Consider the following 18,648-nt stretch of genomic DNA (forward strand, 5'->3'; position numbering starts at 1 on the left):
AGCAATTGTAACTGACCCGAATTTGGTGTCTTATTTGTGATAGTTTGCTAGATATAGGAGTTGATGTATGAAGCAAAGAAAAGAGTGGAAAAGTGGACCAGTAGAGAAATCACCCATAGCAACCAATCAACTTATACCTATTATTTTATATAATGTAGTTCTATAAAATTGCTACTACCAAGCTGGTTGGTTGCTATGGGTAACTTCTCCACTGCTCAGCATCTCCGCTCTTTTCACTGTCTGACACATAACCCCATAATCTCTAATAGAGTGAATCAAGAACTTACCTGTACACTAGTGTCTCCATCTTTGGATTACAATTGGCACCCTCTGGCATGTAACAACATTAGGTTTAAACGGAGTTTGGTAAAATGCTAGTATGTTATGTGTGGGTGCCGTGATGGGTAAGTGCAGTTTTCTCTTGGATATCCTAACACACTGTTGTCCTTTTCCTACTAATCAAGTATATATTGGCAATCATTTCATGCTACATATAATTTGATACTGAGCGTGTACTGATAAGCACTATGGGGTATATGCAATTCACGGCGAATCGCGGCAAATTATCGCCGTTTTTTAATTCGACACAATTCGACAGGTGAATTCCGGCAGGTGGCTGCCGGAATTCACCATATTCAATGAAAAACGGATTCGACAGTCCCGCGGGCGAAAAACGGCCGATTTGCCGGATTTTGCAGCGATTTAAAAAAACGGGAAAAAACGGGGAAAACCCGTAAAAAAAATGGCGTGGGGTCCCCCCTTCAAAGCATAACCAGCCTCGGGCTCTTCGAGCTGGTCCTGGTTCTAAAAATGCGGGGAAAAATTGGGCAGGGATCCCCCGTATTTTTAAAACCAGCACCGGGCTCTGCGCCTGGTGCTGGTGCAAAAAATACGGGGGACAAAAAGAGTAGGGGTCCCCCGTGTTTTTTACACCAGCATCGGGCTCCACTAGCTGGACAGATAATGCCACAGCCGGGGGTCACTTTTATACAGTGCCCTGCGGCCGTGGCATTAAATATCCAACTAGTTACCCCTGGCCGGGGTACCCTGGGGGAGTGGGGACCCCTTCAATCAAGGGGTCCCCCCCCCCCCAGCCACCCAAGGGCCAGGGGTGAAGCCCGAGGCTGTCCCCCCCCATCCAATGGCTGCGGATGGGAGGCTGATAGCCTTGAGAAAAATGACAAGAATATTGTTTTTTCCAGCAGTACTACAAGTCCCAGCAAGCCTCCCCCGCAAGCTGGTACTTGGAGAACCACAAGTACCAGCATGCGGGAGAAAACCGGGCCCGCTGGTACCTGTAGTTCTACTGGAAAAAAAATACCCAAATAAAAACAGTACACAGACACAGTGACAGTAAAACTTTATTACACACTGCCGACTCACACATACTTACCTATGTTGACACGCCGACTGCCACGGTCTCCGACGATCCGAGGGTACCTGTGAAAAAAATTATACTCCCCTTCCAGCGTCCAGAGGTACATCCACGTCCAGAGATACATCCACGTACTTGTTAAAAAAAAAAAACGAACACTCGTACCACCGGACTGAAAGGGGTCCCATGCTTTCACATCAGACCCCTTTCCCCGAATGCCGGGACACCACGTGACTCCTGTCACTGAAGTCCCTTCAGCCAATCAGGAAGCGCTACTTCCGTGGCGCTCACCTGATTGGCTGTGCGCTGTCTGAGCTGTCAGACAGCGCATCGCAAAGCCTCTCCATTACTTTCAATGGTGAGAACTTTGCCGTCTGCGGGGGTTACCCGCGGTCAGCCGCTGACCGGCGGGTGACCTCACCGCTAGCCGCTAAGTTCCCACCATTGAAAGTAATGGACGGAGCTGTGCGATGCGCTGTCTGAGTTCAGACAGCTCACAGCCAATCAGGTGAGCGCAACGAAGTTGCGCTTCCTGATTGGCTTTAGAGACCTTTCTGTGACAGCTGTCACTCTGAGAGGTCTCTCTGCATTCGGGGTAAGGGGTCCCATGTGTAAGCATGGGACCCCTTTCAGTCCGGCATGGTACGGGTGTCCGGTTTTTTTTTTTTTAACAAGTACGTGGATTTATCTCTGGACCCTGGCTGAGGTGAGTATATTGATCTTTTCTTTTCAGGTATCCGTGGATTCTACTTGGAGAAGAGGACCGATGTCGGCGTGTGAACATAGGTAAGTATGTGTGTGTCGACGTATGAAATAAAGTTTTACTGTCACGGTGTGTGTGTCCTGTTTTTATTTGGGTATTTTTTTCCCAGTAGAACTACAGGTACCAGCGGGCCCGTTTTTCTCCCGCATGCTGGTACTTGTGGTTCTCCAAGTACCAGCTTGCGGGGGAGGCTTGCTGGGACTTGTAGTTCTTCTGGAAAAAACAATATTCTTGACATTTTACCAAGGCTATCAGCCTCCCATCCGCAGCCCTTGGATGGGGGGGACAGCCTCGGGCTTCACCCCTGGCCCTTGGGTGGCTGGGGGGGGGACCCCTTGATTGAAGGGGTCCCCCCCCCCCCCAGGGTACCCCGGCCAGGGGTGACTAGTTGGATATTTAATGCCACGGCCGCAGGGCACTGTATAAAAGTGACCCCCGGCTGTGGCATTATCTGTCCAGCTAGTGGAGCCCGATGCTGGTGTAAAAAATACGGGGGACCCCTACTCGTTTTGTCCCCCGTATTTTTTGCACCAGCACCAGGCGCAGAGCCCGGTGCTGGTTTTAAAAATACGGGGGATCCCCTGTCAATTTTCCCCCCGCATTTTTAGAACCAGGACCAGCTCGAAGAGCCCGAGGCTGGTTATGCTTTGGAGGGGGGACCCCACGCCATTTTTTTTACGGGATTTCACCATTCCATCTATAAAAAAAAAATATATATATTATTTTTAAAAATATATAAATAATACTTGTGCCTCCCAAAAAGACAAACCAAGTACCTAATCCCTTCTAACATAAATAGATCTGGTATTACCACGAAAAAACCCCACAAAAAAAACATGTTTTAAATTTTTTTTATTGGTTTCACCCTCCAAAGTGTGGCGGATTGAAAATGACGAATTTGCTGTCTAAAAGCACTGCTGTCGAATTTCCAAACTTGAATTGAATATGCTTTTGTCGAATTGCAGCACTTGTATCATTGCAGAAAAGTCGAATTTCAAAAAGTCGAATTTTGAAAGTCCGTTTTTTTGACGGAAAGCACTGAATTGCATTGACAAATTTTTTTTTTTTGGCGAAAAATACCCGAAATTCGACAATTTCGGGAATTCGACCGCAATTGCATATACCCCTATAACTCCTTGGTATGCGGAGGTTTATACATTTACATTCCACTCTGGTTCCCTTTGCATGTTAGGAAAATTCTTATGTTTCTAGCAGACAATATATATGTCAAATGTACTGTATTTCACCAATGCACACTTGTGAATATACAGTGTTTGTCCTTCCATAGCAAGGCAAAGTTACTGTGTATCCTGCAAATTTACTAGCAAGCATCAAAACAATTAGAAGTATTTGTAAGGGAAAATACAGAGATCAATACACAACCTACAGTAACATCCATCTCACATAACTGTACTACACACAGAATACCACAACAAATGTGGTTTGGGAGCTGTATTAGGCTGTGAAACATACATTATCAGTGACTTTCATTCTTTAATTCTGCTTTAGTTTTAAATAAATTGTTTTATCACAAATGTTTTAGTAATCAGTACATCTATTTAACAAAGAAGTACGGTATATGTTTTTTTAAAGAATTTTCACATACAGGTAACTTGAGAGGTGCAACAAAAAGTTGGGGAGGTTAATTAAAGAACCTATAACCACAACAGGTCATAATTATCCTAACAATTACCTGCAATGTCCACAATAAGGATAATTTGCTAAAACCCTAAAGGGGGGACATTTACTAAAGTGGAAAAACTGTCTGGAAATTCCACCAAAATAATGATGGTTGCGAGAGGAGATATAGCTAGAATTGCATTCTGTTTGAATTTGCCTGTTAAAAATAGTCAAGAATTAATAAAAACCTCTCCCTTCCCTTTATGAACAGCAGTACCGGATTAAGGTCTGTGGGGGCCCCTGGGGAACAAACGTGTGGGGGCCCCTGTGAAGTACTATAATATACATACATACATATAAAAATGCTGTTCATCCTTGCGCACTGAGAGAAAGGACTGTTTCTGCAGCTCCCTCTCTCCCTAGCCCAGTCCTCTCTCTCCCTGCTGTCTGGAACACGGAATGAGGTGAAGAGTACCTGATCTTCCCCTCCTCCCCAGTGTGTGGCTAGAGAGTGAAGTGCCTACCTGGGTGGCTTGGTCGGCTTAGCTCTAGAAGGGGCAGGGCACTGGGCGGCTATGGCTCCCCCACACTGGGATCTGACATTGTGAGACTATCCCAGGTGGCAACAGTAGAGAGGAGATGAAAGTGAGAGGTGTGGAGAGAGGCTGGGGGATGGGGAGGGGGCTCCTCCTCTCCTCCTTTGGACTGCTTCCATCCTTCTTCGTTGCTGCTGGGACTTCCTGCGGCTTACTAATAATGAGTCAGTCTGACTCGTTATTAGTGCTGCTGTTAATGACGACTGCGGGCACTGGCTGCACCGGTGACAGATCTGCCTGCACCGGTGATAGTGGGGAATCTGGAGGACGGTGTGTGGGCTCCCCTAATGTGTGGGTGCCCCAGGACGACCGCCCCTGTTGCCCCTCTTATAATCTGGCTCTGAACAATTGGACTGGAAAGTGCTCCCCTCCTGCGCCTCTTACCCTGACATTTTAAATACTGTTTAAATGGTTACCCAATGATTAAGCATTAAAACATAGTTTCCCCCTGCTGTTGAAATGAAATATAGTGCCACTGATGATTAAATAAAACCAATGCCCCTTGACATTCAAACTAATTTTCGTTTCCCTGCTGAATAATAAAAAATAATAGGGACATATCCAATTAATTGCCTCCTAAAATAGTTTAGTTTCCACTCACTGTATGGTATCGGGGTGTGCAGCCCAGCCACAGAAGATGCTCATTTTTCTGTCTTGAGTCACCTACTCAAAAAGAGCAAAACTATTTCAGCTTTGCTTTACTGTTGGCAGATAAGTACAGAGTCACACTCTTGCCAGTTGCCGAGGATTATCCATCCCTTTGAGCATCTCTGGTAAATTACTTATATAGTTCTGGTGGAGAGATGTAGGAAAAGCGGAATTTGGACTTGCTTGAAAATGAGTTTTCTTCTAATCCCTGGAAGACAGTTCTGTGTGCTTTTATTTAACACTTGTGTTCAGAGTAACAGCGTGTCTCTTTTGATAAAAGCTGTGTTTTGTTTTTTTTTGCTTCACCTTTTTTGGTGCCATTTCTTTTCTTCTACAGGTATTTAGGGTTTAAAAAGAAAAATAGTTCCTTTTTGCGTTATTTGGGATGATGTTATATAACCTCTGTTGGCACTGAAATAATGTGACATTTTATGGAGAAATCAACCTCTATAGATAAATCACCGTTAGTGACTTCTGTAGTCCAGCTAGATAGGTTTCCCATCATCTTAACTAAAAAAATAAGATTTTACTCACCGGTAAATCTATTTCTCGTAGTCCGTAGTGGATGCTGGGCACTCCGTAAGGACCATGGGGAATAGACGGGCTCCGCAGGAGACTGGGCACTCTAAAAGAAAGATTAGGTACTATCTGGTGTGCACTGGCTCCTCCCACTATGACCCTTCTCCAGACCTCAGTTAGGATACTGTGCCCGGAAGAGCTGACACAATAAGGAAGGATTTTGAATCCCGGGTAAGACTCATACCAGCCACACCAATCACACCGTATAACTCGTGATACTATACCCAGTTAACAGCATGACATATAACTGAGCCTCTCAACAGATGGCTCAACAATAACCCTTAGTTAGGCAATAACTATATACAAGTATTGCAGACAATCCGCACTTGGGATGGGCGCCCAGCATCCACTACGGACTACGAGAAATAGATTTACCGGTGAGTAAAATCTTATTTTCTCTGACGTCCTAGTGGATGCTGGGAACTCCGTAAGGACCATGGGGATTATACCAAAGCTCCCAAATGGGCGGGAGAGTGCAGATGACTCTGCAGCACCGAATGAGAGAACTCAAGGTCCTCCTCAGCCATGGTATCAAATTTGTAGAATTTAGCAAACGTGTTTGCCCCTGACCAAGTTGCAGCTTGGCAAAGTTGTAAAGCCGAGACCCCTCGGGCAGCCGCCCAAGATGAGCCCACTTTCCTTGTGGAATGGGCTTTTACCGATTTAGGATGCGGCAATCCAGCCGCAGAATGCGCCAGCTGAATTGTGCTACAAATTCAGCAAGCAATAGTCTGCTTAGAAGCAGGAGCACCTATTTTGTTGGGTGCATACAGGATAAAAAGCGAGTCAGTTTTCCTGACTCCAGCCGTCCTGGAAATATAAATTTTTAAGGCCCTGACTACGTCCAGTAACTTGGAATCTTCCAAGTCCCTAGTAGCCGCAGGCACTACAATAGGTTGGTTCAAGTGAAAAGCTGATACCACCTTAGGGAGAAACTGGGGACGAGTCCTCAATTCTGCCCTATCCATATAGAAAATCAGATAAGGGCTTTTACATGACAAAGCCGCCAATTCTGACACACGCCTGGCCGAAGCCAAGGCCAATAACATGACCACTTTCCACGCGAGATATTTCAAATCCACAGTTTTAAGAGGCTCAAACCAATGTGATTTTAGGAAACTCCACACCACGTTGAGATCCCAAGGTGCCACAGGAGGCACAAAAGGGGGCTGAATATGTAGCACTCCCTTTACAAATGTCTGAACTTCAGGCAGTGAAGCCAGTTCTTTCTGGAAGAAAATCGACAGAGCCGAAATCTGGACCTTAATGGAACCCAATTTTAGGCCCATAGTCACTCCCGACTGTAGGAAGTGCTGAAAACGACCCAGCTGAAATTCCTCTGTTGGGGCCTTCCTGGCCTCACACCACGCAACATATTTTCGCCAAATACGGTGATAATGGTTTGCGGTTACTTCTTTCCTGGCTTTTATCAGCGTAGGAATGACTTCCTCCGGAATGCCCTTTTCCTTTAGGATCCGGAATTCAACCGCCATGCCGTCAAACGCAGCCGCGGTAAGTCTTGGAACAGACAGGGCCCCTGCTGTAGCAGATCCTGTCTGAGCGGTAGAGGCCATGGGTCCTCTGATATCATTTCTTGAAGTTCTGGGTACCAAGCTCTTCTTGGCCAATCCGGAACCACGAGTATCGTTCTTACTCCTCGTTTTCTTATTATTCTCAGTACCTTTGGTATGAGAGGCAGAGGAGGGAACACATAAACCGACTGGTACACCCACGGTGTCACTAGAGCGTCCACAGCTATTGCCTGATGGTCCCTTGACTTGGCGCAATATCTAGTTTTTTGTTTAGGCGGGACGCCATCATGTCCACCTGTGGCCTTTCCCAACGGTTTACCAACAGTTGGAAGACTTCTGGATGAAGTCCCTACTCTCCCGGGTGTAGGTCGTGTCTGCTGAGGAAGTCTGCTTCCCAGTTGTCCACTCCCAGAATGAACACTGCTGACAGTGCTAAGACGTGATTTTCCGCCCATCGGAGAATCCTTGTGGCTTCTGCCATCGCCATCCTGCTTCTTGTGCCGCCCTGTCGGTTTACATGGGCGACTGCCGTGATGTTGTCTGATTGGATCAGTACCGGCTGGTTGTGAAGCAGAGGCCTTGCCAGACTTAGGGCATTGTAAATGGCCCTCAGTTCCAGAATATTTATGTGTAGGGACGACTCCTGACTTGACCAAAGTCCTTGGAAATTTCTTCCCTGTGTGACTGCCCCCCAGCCTCGAAGGCTGGCAACCGTGGTTACCAGGACCCAGTCCTGTATGCCGAATCTGCGGCCCTCTTGAAGATGAGCACTCTGCAGCCACCACAGTAGAGATACCCTGGTCCTTGGAGACAGGGTTATCAGCCGATGCATCTGCAGATGCGATCCCGACCACTTGTCCAAGAGGTCCCACTGAAAGGTTCTTGCATGGAACCTGCCGAATGGAATTGCTTCGTAAGAAGCTACCATTTTTCCCAGGACTCGTGTGCAGTGATGCACCGATACCTGTTTTGGTTTCAGGAGGTCTCTGACTAGAGATGACAGCTCCTTGGCTTTCTCCTGCGGGAGAAACACTTTTTTTTCTGTTCTGTGTCCAGAACCATCCCCAGGAACAGTAGGCGTGTGGTAGGAACCAGCTGTGACTTTGGAATGTTTAGAATCCATCTGTGCTGTTGTAGCACTTCCCGAGATAGTGCTACTCCGACCAACAACTGCTCCTTGGACCTCGCCTTTATAAGGAGATCGTCCAAGTACGGGATAATTAAAACTCCCTTTTCTCTAACGTCCTAGTGGATGCTGGGGACTCCGTCAGGACCATGGGGAATAGCGGCTCCGCAGGAGACAGGGCACAAAAGCAAGCTTTTAGGATCACATGGTGTGTACTGGCTCCTCCCCCTATGACCCTCCTCCAAGCCTCAGTTAGGTTTTTGTGCCCGGCCGAGAAGGGTGCAATCTAGGTGGCTCTCTTAAAGAGTTACTTAGAAAAAGTTTTTAGGTTCTTTATTTTCAGTGAGTCCTGCTGGCAACAGGCTCACTGCATCGAGGGACTTAGGGGAGAGATTTTCAACTCACCTGCGTGCAGGATGGATTGGATTCTTAGGCTACTGGACATAGCTCCAGAGGGAGTCGGAACACAGGGCTCGCCCTGGGGTTCGTCCCGGAGCCGCGCCGCCGACCCCCCTTGCAGACGCTGAAGATGAAGAGGTCCGGAACCAGGCGGCAGAAGACTCTCAGTCTTCATCAGGTAGCGCACAGCACTGCAGCTGTGCGCCATTGTTGTCAGCACACTTCACACAGCGGTCACGGAGGGTGCAGGGCGCTGGGGGGGGGGGGCGCCCTGGGCAGCAATGTATAATACCTGTATGGCGAAAAATACATCACATATAGCCCTTGAGGCTATATGGATGTATTTAACCCCTGCCAGATATCTAAAACTCCGGAGAAGAAGCCCGCCGAAAAGGGGGCGGGGCCTATTCTCCTCAGCACACAGCGCCATTTTCCCTCACAGAAAGGCTGGTGGGAAGGCTCCCATGCTCTCCCCTGCACTGCACTACAGAAACAGGGTTAAAACAGAGAGGGGGGGCACTGATTTGGCGATATGTATATATATTAAAATGCTATAAGGGAGGAACACTTATATAAAGGTTGTCCCTGGATAATTATAGCGTTTTGGTGTGTGCTGGCAAACTCTCCCTCTGTCTCCCCAAAGGGCTAGTGGGTCCTGTCCTCTATCAGAGCATTCCCTATGTGTGTGCTGTATGTCGGTACGTGTGTGTCGACATGTATGAGGAAAATATTGGTGAGGAGGCGGAGCAAATTGCCTGTAATGGTGATGTCACTCTCTAGGGAGTCGACACCGGAATGGATGGCTTATTTATGGAAATTACGTGACAATGTCAACACGCTGCAAGCCGGTTGACGACATGAGAGGGCCGGCGAACAAATTAGTATCTGTCCAGGCGTCTCAAACACCGTCAGGGGCTGTAAAATGCCCATTTACCTCAGTCGGTCGACACAGACCCAGACACGGACACTGATTTCAGTGTCGACGGTGAAGAAACAAACGTATTTTCTTTTAGGGCCACACGTTAAGGGCAATGAAGGAGGTGTTACATATTTCTGATACTCCAAGTACCACAAAAAAGGGTATTATATGTGAGGTGAAAAAACTACCTGTAGTTTTTCCTGAATCAGATAAATTAAATGAAGTGTGTGATGATGCGTGGGTTTCCCCCGATAGAAAATTATTGGCGGTATACCTTTTCCCGCCAGAAGTTAAGGCGCGGTGGGAAACACCCCTCAGGGTGGATAAGGCGCTCACACGCTTATCAGAACAAGTGGCGGTACCATCTACGGATAGGGCCGTACTTAAGGAGCCAGCTGATAGGAGGCTGAAAAATATCCTAAAAAGTATACACACACATGCTGGTGTTATACTGCGACCAGCGATCGCCTCAGCCTGGATGTGCAGAGCTGAGGTGGCTTGGTCGGATTCCCTGACTAAAAATATTGATACCTTTGACAGGGACAGTATTTTATTGACTATAGAGCATTTAAAGGATGCATTTCTATATATGCGAGATGCGCAGAGGGATATTTGCACTCTGACATCAAGAGTAAATGCGATGTCCATATCTGCAAGAAGATGTTTATGGACACGACAGTGGTCAGGTGATGCAGATTCCAAACGGCACAAAGATGTATTGCCGTATAAAGGGGAGGAGTTATTTGGGGTCGGTCCATGGGACCTGGTGGCCAGGGCAACTGCTGGAAAATCCACCGTTTTTTACCCTAAGTCACATCTCTGCAGAAAAAGACACCGTCTTTTCAGCCTCAGTCCTTTCGTCCCTATAAGAGTCATATCTGCCCAGGGATAGAGGAAAGGGAAGAAGACTGCAGCAGGCAGCCCATTCCCAGGAACAGAAGCCCTCCACCGCTTCTACCAAGTTCTCAGCATGACGCTGGGACCGTACAGGACCCCTGGATCCTACAAGTAGTATCCAAGGGGTACAGATTGGAATGTCGAGAGGTTTCCCCCCTCGCAGGTTCCTGTAGTCTGCTGTACCAATGTCTCCCTCCGACAGGGAGGCAGTATTGAAAACAATTCACAAGCTGTATTCCCAGCAGGTGATAATAAAATTACCCCTCCGACAACAAGGAAAGGGGTATTACTCCACACTATATGGTGGTACTGAAGGCTAGGTGAGACCTATTCTAAATCTGAAAAATTTGAACACTTACAAGGGTTCAAATCCAGATGGAGTCACTCAGAGCAGTGATAGCAAAGAACAAGGGGACTATATGGTGTCCCGGGACATCAGGGATGCTTACCTCCATGTCCCAAAATTTGCCTTTTCTCACCAAGGATACCTCAGGTTCGTGGTACAGAACTGTCACTATCAGTTTCAAGACGATGCCGTTGGATTGTCCAAGGCACCCCGGGTCCTTACCAAGGTAATGACCGAAAGGAGGATTCGTCTTCAAAGAAAATGGACGACCTCCTGATAAGAACAAGGTCCAGAGAACAGTTGGAGGTCGGAGTAGCACTATCTCAAGTAGTTCTACGACAGCACGGGTGGATTCTAAATATTCCAAAACCGCAGTTGTTCCGACGACACGTCTGCTGGTCCTAGGGATGATTCTGGACACAGTCCAGGAAAAGGTGTTTCTCCCAGAGGAGAAAGCCAGGGAGTTATCCGAGCTAATCGGGATCCTCCTAAAACCAGGAAAAGTGTCAGTGCATCATTGCACAAGAGTCCTGGTAAAAATGGTGGCTTATTACGAAGCGCTTCCATTCGGCAGATTTCACGCAAGAACTCTTCAGTGGGATCTGCTGGACAAATGGTCCGGATCGCATCTTCAGATGCATCAGCGGATAACCCTATATCCAAGGACAAGGGTGTCTCTCCTGTGGTGATTACAGAGTGCTCATCTTCTAGAGGGCCGCAGATTCGGCATTCAGGATTGGATGCTCGTGACCACGGAGGCCAGCCTGAGAGGCTGGGGAGCAGTCACACAAGGAGTGTGATCAAGTCTGGAGAATTCTCTCCACATAAATATACTGGAGCTAAGAGCAAATTTATAATGCTCTAAGCTTAGCAAGACCTCTGCTTCAAGGTCAGCCGGTATTGATCCAGTGGGATAACATCACGGCAGTCGCCCACGTAAACAGAAAGGGCGGCACAAGAAGCAGGAGGGCAGTGGCAAAACTGCAAGGATTTTTCGCTAGGCGGAAAATCATGTGATAGCACTGTCAGCAGTGTTCATTCCGGGAGTGGACGACTGGGAAGCAGACTTCCTCAGCAGGCACGACCTCCACCCGGGAGAGTGGGAACTTCATCGGGAAGTTTTCCGCATGATTGTGAACCGTTGGGAAAGACCAAAGGTGGACATGATGGCGTCCCGCCCGAACAAAAAATGGGACAGGTATTGCGCCAGGTCACGAGACCTTCAGGCGATAGCTGTGGACGTCCTGGTAACACCGTGGGTGTAACAGTCGGTGTATGTGTTCCCTCCTCTGCTTCTCATAACCAAGGTATTGAGAATTATAAGACATAGAGGAGTAAGAACTATACTCGTGGCTCCGGATTGGCCAAGAGGGACTTGGTACCCGGAACTTCAAGAGATGCTCACAGAGGACTAATGGCCTCGGGAGCTAAGAAGGGATTTGCTTTCAGCAAGTACCATGTCTGTTCCAAGAGGAACCGTGGCATCGGCCTTTAAGAAAGGACCTGCTCCAGCAGGGACCTTGTCTGTTCCAAGACTTACCGCGACTGCGTTTGACGGCATGGCGGTTTGAACGCCGGATCCTAAGGGAAAAGGCATTCCGGAAGAGGTCATACCTACCCTGGTCAAAGCCAGGAAGGAGGTGACCGCACAACGTTATCACCACATGTGGTAAAAATATGTTGCGTGGGTGAGGCCAGGAAGGCCCCACGAAAAAATTTCAACTAGGTCGATTTCTGCACTTCCTGCAAACAGGAGTGTCTATGAGCCTCAAATTGGGGTCCATTAAGGTTCAAGTTTCGGCCCTATAGATTTTCTTCCAGAAAGAATTGGCTTCAGTTCCTGAAGTCCAGACGTTTGTCAAGGGAGTATTGCATATACAGCCCTTGTGTGCCTCCAGTGGCACCGTGGGATCTCAACGTAGTGTTGGGATTCCTCAAATCATATTGGTTTGAACCACTCAAATCTGTGGATTTGAAATATCTCACATGGAAAGTGACCATGCTGTTGGCCCTGGCCTCGGCCAGGCGATTGTCAAAATTGGTGGCTTTGTCTTACAAAAGCCCATATTTGATTTTCCATTCGGGACAGGGCAGAACTGCGGACTCGTCCCCAGTTTCTTCCTAAGGTGGTGTCAGCGTTTCACCTGAAACAACCTATTGTGGTGCCTGCGGCTACTAGGGACTTGGAGGACTCCAAGTTGCTAGACGTTGTCAGGGCCCTGAAAATATATATATATATATATATAATTCCAGGACGGCTGGAGTCAGAAAGTCTGACTTGCTGTTTATATTGTAGGCACCCAAAAAGCTGGGTGCTCCTGCTTCTAAGCAGACTATTGCTCGTTGGATTTGTAGTACAATTCAGCTTGCACATTCTGTGGCAGGCCTGCCACAGCCAAAATCTGTAAATGCCCATTCCACAAGGAAGGTGGGCTCATCTTGGGCGGCTGCCCGAGGGGTCTCGGCTTTACAACTTTGCCGAGCTGCAACTTGGTCAGGGGCAAACACGTTTGCTAAATTCTACAAATTTGATACCCTGGCTGAGGAGGACCTGGAGTTCTCTCATTCGGTGCTGCAGAGTCATCCGCACTCTCCCGCCCGTTTGGGAGCTTTGGTATAATCCCCATGGTCCTGACGGAGTCCCCAGCATCCACTAGGACGTTAGAGAAAATAAGATTTTACTTACCGATAAATCTATTTCTCATAGTCCGTAGTGGATGCTGGGCGCCCATCCCAAGTGCGGATTGTCTGCATTACTTGTACATAGTTATTGTTACAAAAAAATCGGGTTATTATTGTTGTGAGCCATCTTTTTTAGAGGCTACTTCATTGTTATCATACTGTTAACTGGGTTCAAATCACAAGTTGTACGGTGTGATTGGTGTGGCTGGTATGAGTCTTACCCGGGATTCAAGATCCTTCCTTATTGTGTACGCTCGTCCGGGCACAGTACCTAACTGAGGCTTGGAGGAGGGTCATAGGGGGAGGAGCCAGTACACACCATGTGATCCTAAAAGCTTGCTTTTGTGCCCTGTCTCCTGCGGAGCCGCTATTCCCCATGGTCCTGACGGAGTCCCCAGCATCCACTACGGACTATGAGAAATAGATTTATCGGTAAGTAAAATCTTATTTTTTCGAAGGAGTATCATCATTTCTGTCATTACCTTGGTAAAGACCCTCGGTGCCGTGGACAGTCCAAACGGCAGTGTTTGGAATTGGTAATGGCAATCCTGTACCACAAATCTGAGGTACTCCTGGTGAGGATGGTAAATGGGGACATGTAGGTAAGCATCCTTGATGTCCAGGGATACCATGTAATCCCCCTCCTCCAGGCTTGCAATAACCGCCCTGAGCGATTCCATCTTGAACTTGAATTTTTTTATGTATGTGTTCAAGGATTTCAAATTTAAAATGGGTCTCACCGAACCGTCCGGTTTCTGTACCACAAACCGTGTGGAATAGTAACCCCGTCCTTGTTGAAGTAGGGGCACCTTGACTATCACCTGCTGGAAATACAGCTTGTGAATTGCCTCTAGCACAGCCTCCCTGCCTGAGGGAGTTGTCGGCAAGGCAGATTTGAGGAAACGGCGGGGGGGAGACGCCTCGAATTCCAGCTTGTACCCCTGAGATACTACTTGAAGGATCCAGGGATCCACCTGTGAGCGAGCCCACTGATCGCTGAAATTTTTGAGGCGGCCCCCCACCGTACCTGGCTACGCCTGTGGAGCCCCCGCGTCATGCGGTGGACTCAGAGGAAGCGGGGGAAGAATTTTGATTTTGGGAACTGGCTGACTGGTGCAGCTTTTTCCCTCTTCCCTCGTCTCTGTGCAGAAAGGAAGCGCCTTTGACCCGCTTGCTTTTCTGAAGCCGAAAGGACTGTACCTGATAATACAGTGCTTTCTTAGGCTGTGAGGAAACCTGAGGTAAAAAATTTTCTTCCCAGCTGTTGCTGTGGATACGAGGTCCCAGAGACCATCCCCAAACAATTCCTCACCCTTATAAGGCAGAATCTCTATGTGCCTTTTAAAGTCAGCATCACCTGTCCAGTGTCGGGTCTCTAATACCCTCCTGACAGAATGGACATTGCATTAATTCTGGATGCCAGCCGGCAAAATATCCCTCTGTGCATCCCTCATATATAAGACAATGTCTTTAATATGCTCTTATGTTCGCAAAATAGTATCCCTGTTTGACAGGGTCACAGACCACGCTGCAGCAGCACTATCTGCAGGTCTCAGTCTAGTACCTGAGTGTGTAAATACAGACTTCAGGATAGCCTCCTGCTTTTTATCAGCAGGTACCTTCAAAGTGGCCGTATCCTAAGACGGCAGTGCCACCTTTTTTGACAAACGTGTGAGCGCCTTATCCACCCTAGGGGATATCTCCCAGCGTAACTTATCCTCTGGCGGGAAAGGGTATGCCATCAGTAACTTTTTAGAAATTACCAGTTTCTTATCGGGGGAACCCACGCTTTTTCACACACTTCATTCACTCATTTGATGGGGGAACAAAACACTGCCTGCTTTTTCTCCCCAAACATAAAACCCTTTTTTAGTGGTACATGGGTTAATGTCAGAAATGTGTAACACATTTTTTATTGCCGGGATCATGTAACGGATGTTCCTAGTGGATTTTGTATATGTCTCAACCTCGTCGACACTGGAGTCAGACTCCGTGTCGACATCTGAGAGCGGGCGTTTTTGAGCCCCTGATGGCCTTTGAGACGCCTGGGCAGGCGCGGGCTGAGAAGCCGGCTGTCCCACAGCTGTTACGTCATGCAGCCTTTTATGTAAGGAGTTGACACTGTCGGTTTATACCTTCCACCTATCCATCCACTCTGGTGTCGGCCCCACAGAGGGCGACATCACATTTATCGGCATCTGCTCTGCCACCACATTAGCCTCCTCATCAAACGTGTCGACACAGCCGTACCGACACACCGCACACACACAGGGAATGCTCTGACTGAGGACAGGACCCCACAAAGCCCTTTGGGGAGACAGAGAGAGAGTATGCCAGCACACACCAGAGCGCTATATAATGTAGGGATTAACACTATATTGAGTGAATTTTTCCCAATAGCTGCTTGTATATACAATATTGCGCCTAAATTTAGTGCCCCCCCCCCCCCCTCTCTTTTTAACCCTTTGAGCCTGAAAACTACAGGGGAGAGCCTGGGGAGCTGTCTTCCAGCTGCACTGTGAAGAGAAAATGGCGCCAGTGTGCTGAGGGAAATAGCTCCGCCCCTTTTTCGCAGACTTTTCTCCCGCTTTTTTATGGATTCTGGCAGGGGTATTTATCACATATATAGCCTCTGGGGCTATATATTGTGATTATTTTGCCAGCCAAGGTGTTTTTATTGCTGCTCAGGGCGCCCCCCCCCCCAGCGCCCTGCACCCATCAGTGACCGGAGTGTGAGGTGTACATGAGGAGCAATGGCGCACAGCTGCAGTGCTGTGCGCTACCTTGGTGAAGACTGAAGTCTTCTGCCGCCGATTTTCCGGACCATCTTCGTGCTTCTGGCTCTGTAAGGGGGACGGCGGCGCGGCTCCGGGAACGAACACCAAGGACGGGTCCTGCGGTCGATCCCTCTGGAGCTAATGGTGTCCAGTAGCCTAAGAAGCCCAAGCTAGCTGCAAGCAGGTAGGTTCGCTTCTTCTCCCCTTAGTCCCTCGATGCAGTGAGCCTGTTGCCAGCAGGTCTCACTGTAAAATAAAAAACCTAAAATAAACTTTCTTTCTAGGAGCTCAGGAGAGCCCCTAGTGTGCATCCAGCTCGGCCAGGCACAGAAATCTAACTGAGGTCTGGAGGAGGGTCATAGTGGGAGGAGCCAGTGCACACCAGATAGTACCTAATCTTTCTTTTAGAGTGCCCAGTCTCCTGCAGAGCCCGTCTATTCCCCATGGTCCTTACGGAGTGCCCAGCATCCACTAGGACGTCAGAGAAATATACTGTGTTGTTCTGTTATTTCCAATGCACAGGCCCAATCATCTCTGTTCAAATCCAGATGGATATCCCATTTAACTTATCATACACATGTGGAACTTAAAACATAATTCTATTATCTTCCAAAACATTGGTCAATAAAACCATTAACTGTTCTCCCAATTCTCCTTTGTTATGTTCTGTAGTGTGTGTGTGTGTGTGTGTGTGTGTGTGTGTGTGTGTGTGTGTATACATATTGGCACTCATTTGGCATAGCACATACAAACACTTACAGTTGGTCTCTAGGGGCTCCTTCATAAAAATAGCTATTTTTACAGCTGGTCTGGCAGGAATTAATTTCCTTATTTATAGGAGCACGGAAAGAGCACATTTTCCAAAGGAATGGAATGAAGATAAGTTTAAAATGTACAAGGTTTCTTAAACATACAGGGCTTGGTTTACAGTTGTGCTTTGTGTCTTTAGTGTTACCGCATTAGCAGTAGCCAACCCAGGGTGTAAGAACCGGTGAGGGTTTATACATTTTGAGGGGCATTATTTAGGGGCTTCTTTTTACTGTCATTTTTACTCATCAAGTTGATAATGGTAACTGTCATATATTTTTTTTGGCTGCATCAAGATACTTATATTGTAGTATAAATGCCACAGCATACATACACAGTAGCAGTATTTCACATTGCTCATATCTTAACATATGTGTAAGTTTGCAGCAATACATTTCCGAGTACATTCCTGCTGCTTCTAAAAGCCCATGGTTCACATTTATTGTACTTGGGGCGGTATCCAATTTGCGACTCGCTCGGGACTATCCTCTTAGCCACAATGCTGGCACTTTTCTGGGATTTTCAAGCAGCGAAACCAAATCCCTGATAAGTAACCATTTTTTGTGTGATAACTGCCATGAAAACACGTCCGCCGTTTTTTGCGGATCCTATGTGTTTTTGTACGAAAACAGGTAATTGGTTGCATGAAAAAAACTGGCTATAATTAAATAGACCAATAAATTACCATTGGAGATAAATCACGATAAAAGCCTGCAGCGAATAGAATACTTCCTTAGTACTGAATTGAGATTTTCTACCCCAAAAAATTATATGTATATATGTGTGTGTATTATATATATATGTTTGAAATCAATACAATGGTAACACACTTTTTTGAGGAAAACAATGATCTAAATTTTTATATTATTGCCTGGTAACACCAAGGACATCAGTGATTAGAATATATTTTGCACATTTGTAGGTTGCGGAAATTACTATTTTACTAACTTACTTTTCTGAAATGGGGTTATGAAAAAAATATATATCTACTTTACTAATAGCCTTTGGATATTGAAGTTGAAAACTGTTCTCTAGTTGATTCAATATGGGGGAATGGACTTTTTTATGGATTTTGCATTCAGAAAAAAATCCAATTTTTTTAATTAATTTTCTTTTTTCAAATTTTCCAATCTTGAGAATACCCATTTATCAAGTAATTTGAGACTGCAATAGGCTATGTTTTCAGAATATTCTTGTGTGAGAACATTAGGAATAATTACTTACCGGGTCAATTAACATCTGTATGATAAAAATACCAATGATACATGGAATTGCTAGAGAGCATTTGACGGACTATGCGTGTGCTATATACATAACTGGTAATAATAATAATAATGAATTTTTCCAGTTATATAATTTTTAAATGATTTTCAAACGTCCCCTCAAACATAAGCAGCATCAAATTGAATTTACTAGGATAATTTAGTTTTTTTCTTCAGGATCTTTAAACTGGGTACAAGTTAATTGTGATGCATAAACTCTGTTACAAGATCACTGTAGGATACAAAATATGTATTTTATGTAGCTCATACATTTTATACTGTAAACACACAGTAACTTAAAAATAGGAAAGATTGTATTT

General features: G+C 46.6%; 1 protein-coding gene across 3 annotated transcripts in view; it reads left to right on the plus strand.

The window, feature by feature from the left end:
- The window catches only part of C4H1orf198 (chromosome 4 C1orf198 homolog), a 76,631-nt gene that overhangs the window by 34,790 nt on the left and 23,193 nt on the right, over positions 1 to 18,648 (plus strand). The window lies entirely within an intron of this gene.

The sequence above is a fragment of the Pseudophryne corroboree genome, chromosome 4 (genome assembly GCF_028390025.1).
Source record: "Pseudophryne corroboree isolate aPseCor3 chromosome 4, aPseCor3.hap2, whole genome shotgun sequence".
Classification (NCBI taxonomy): Eukaryota; Metazoa; Chordata; class Amphibia; order Anura; family Myobatrachidae; genus Pseudophryne; species Pseudophryne corroboree.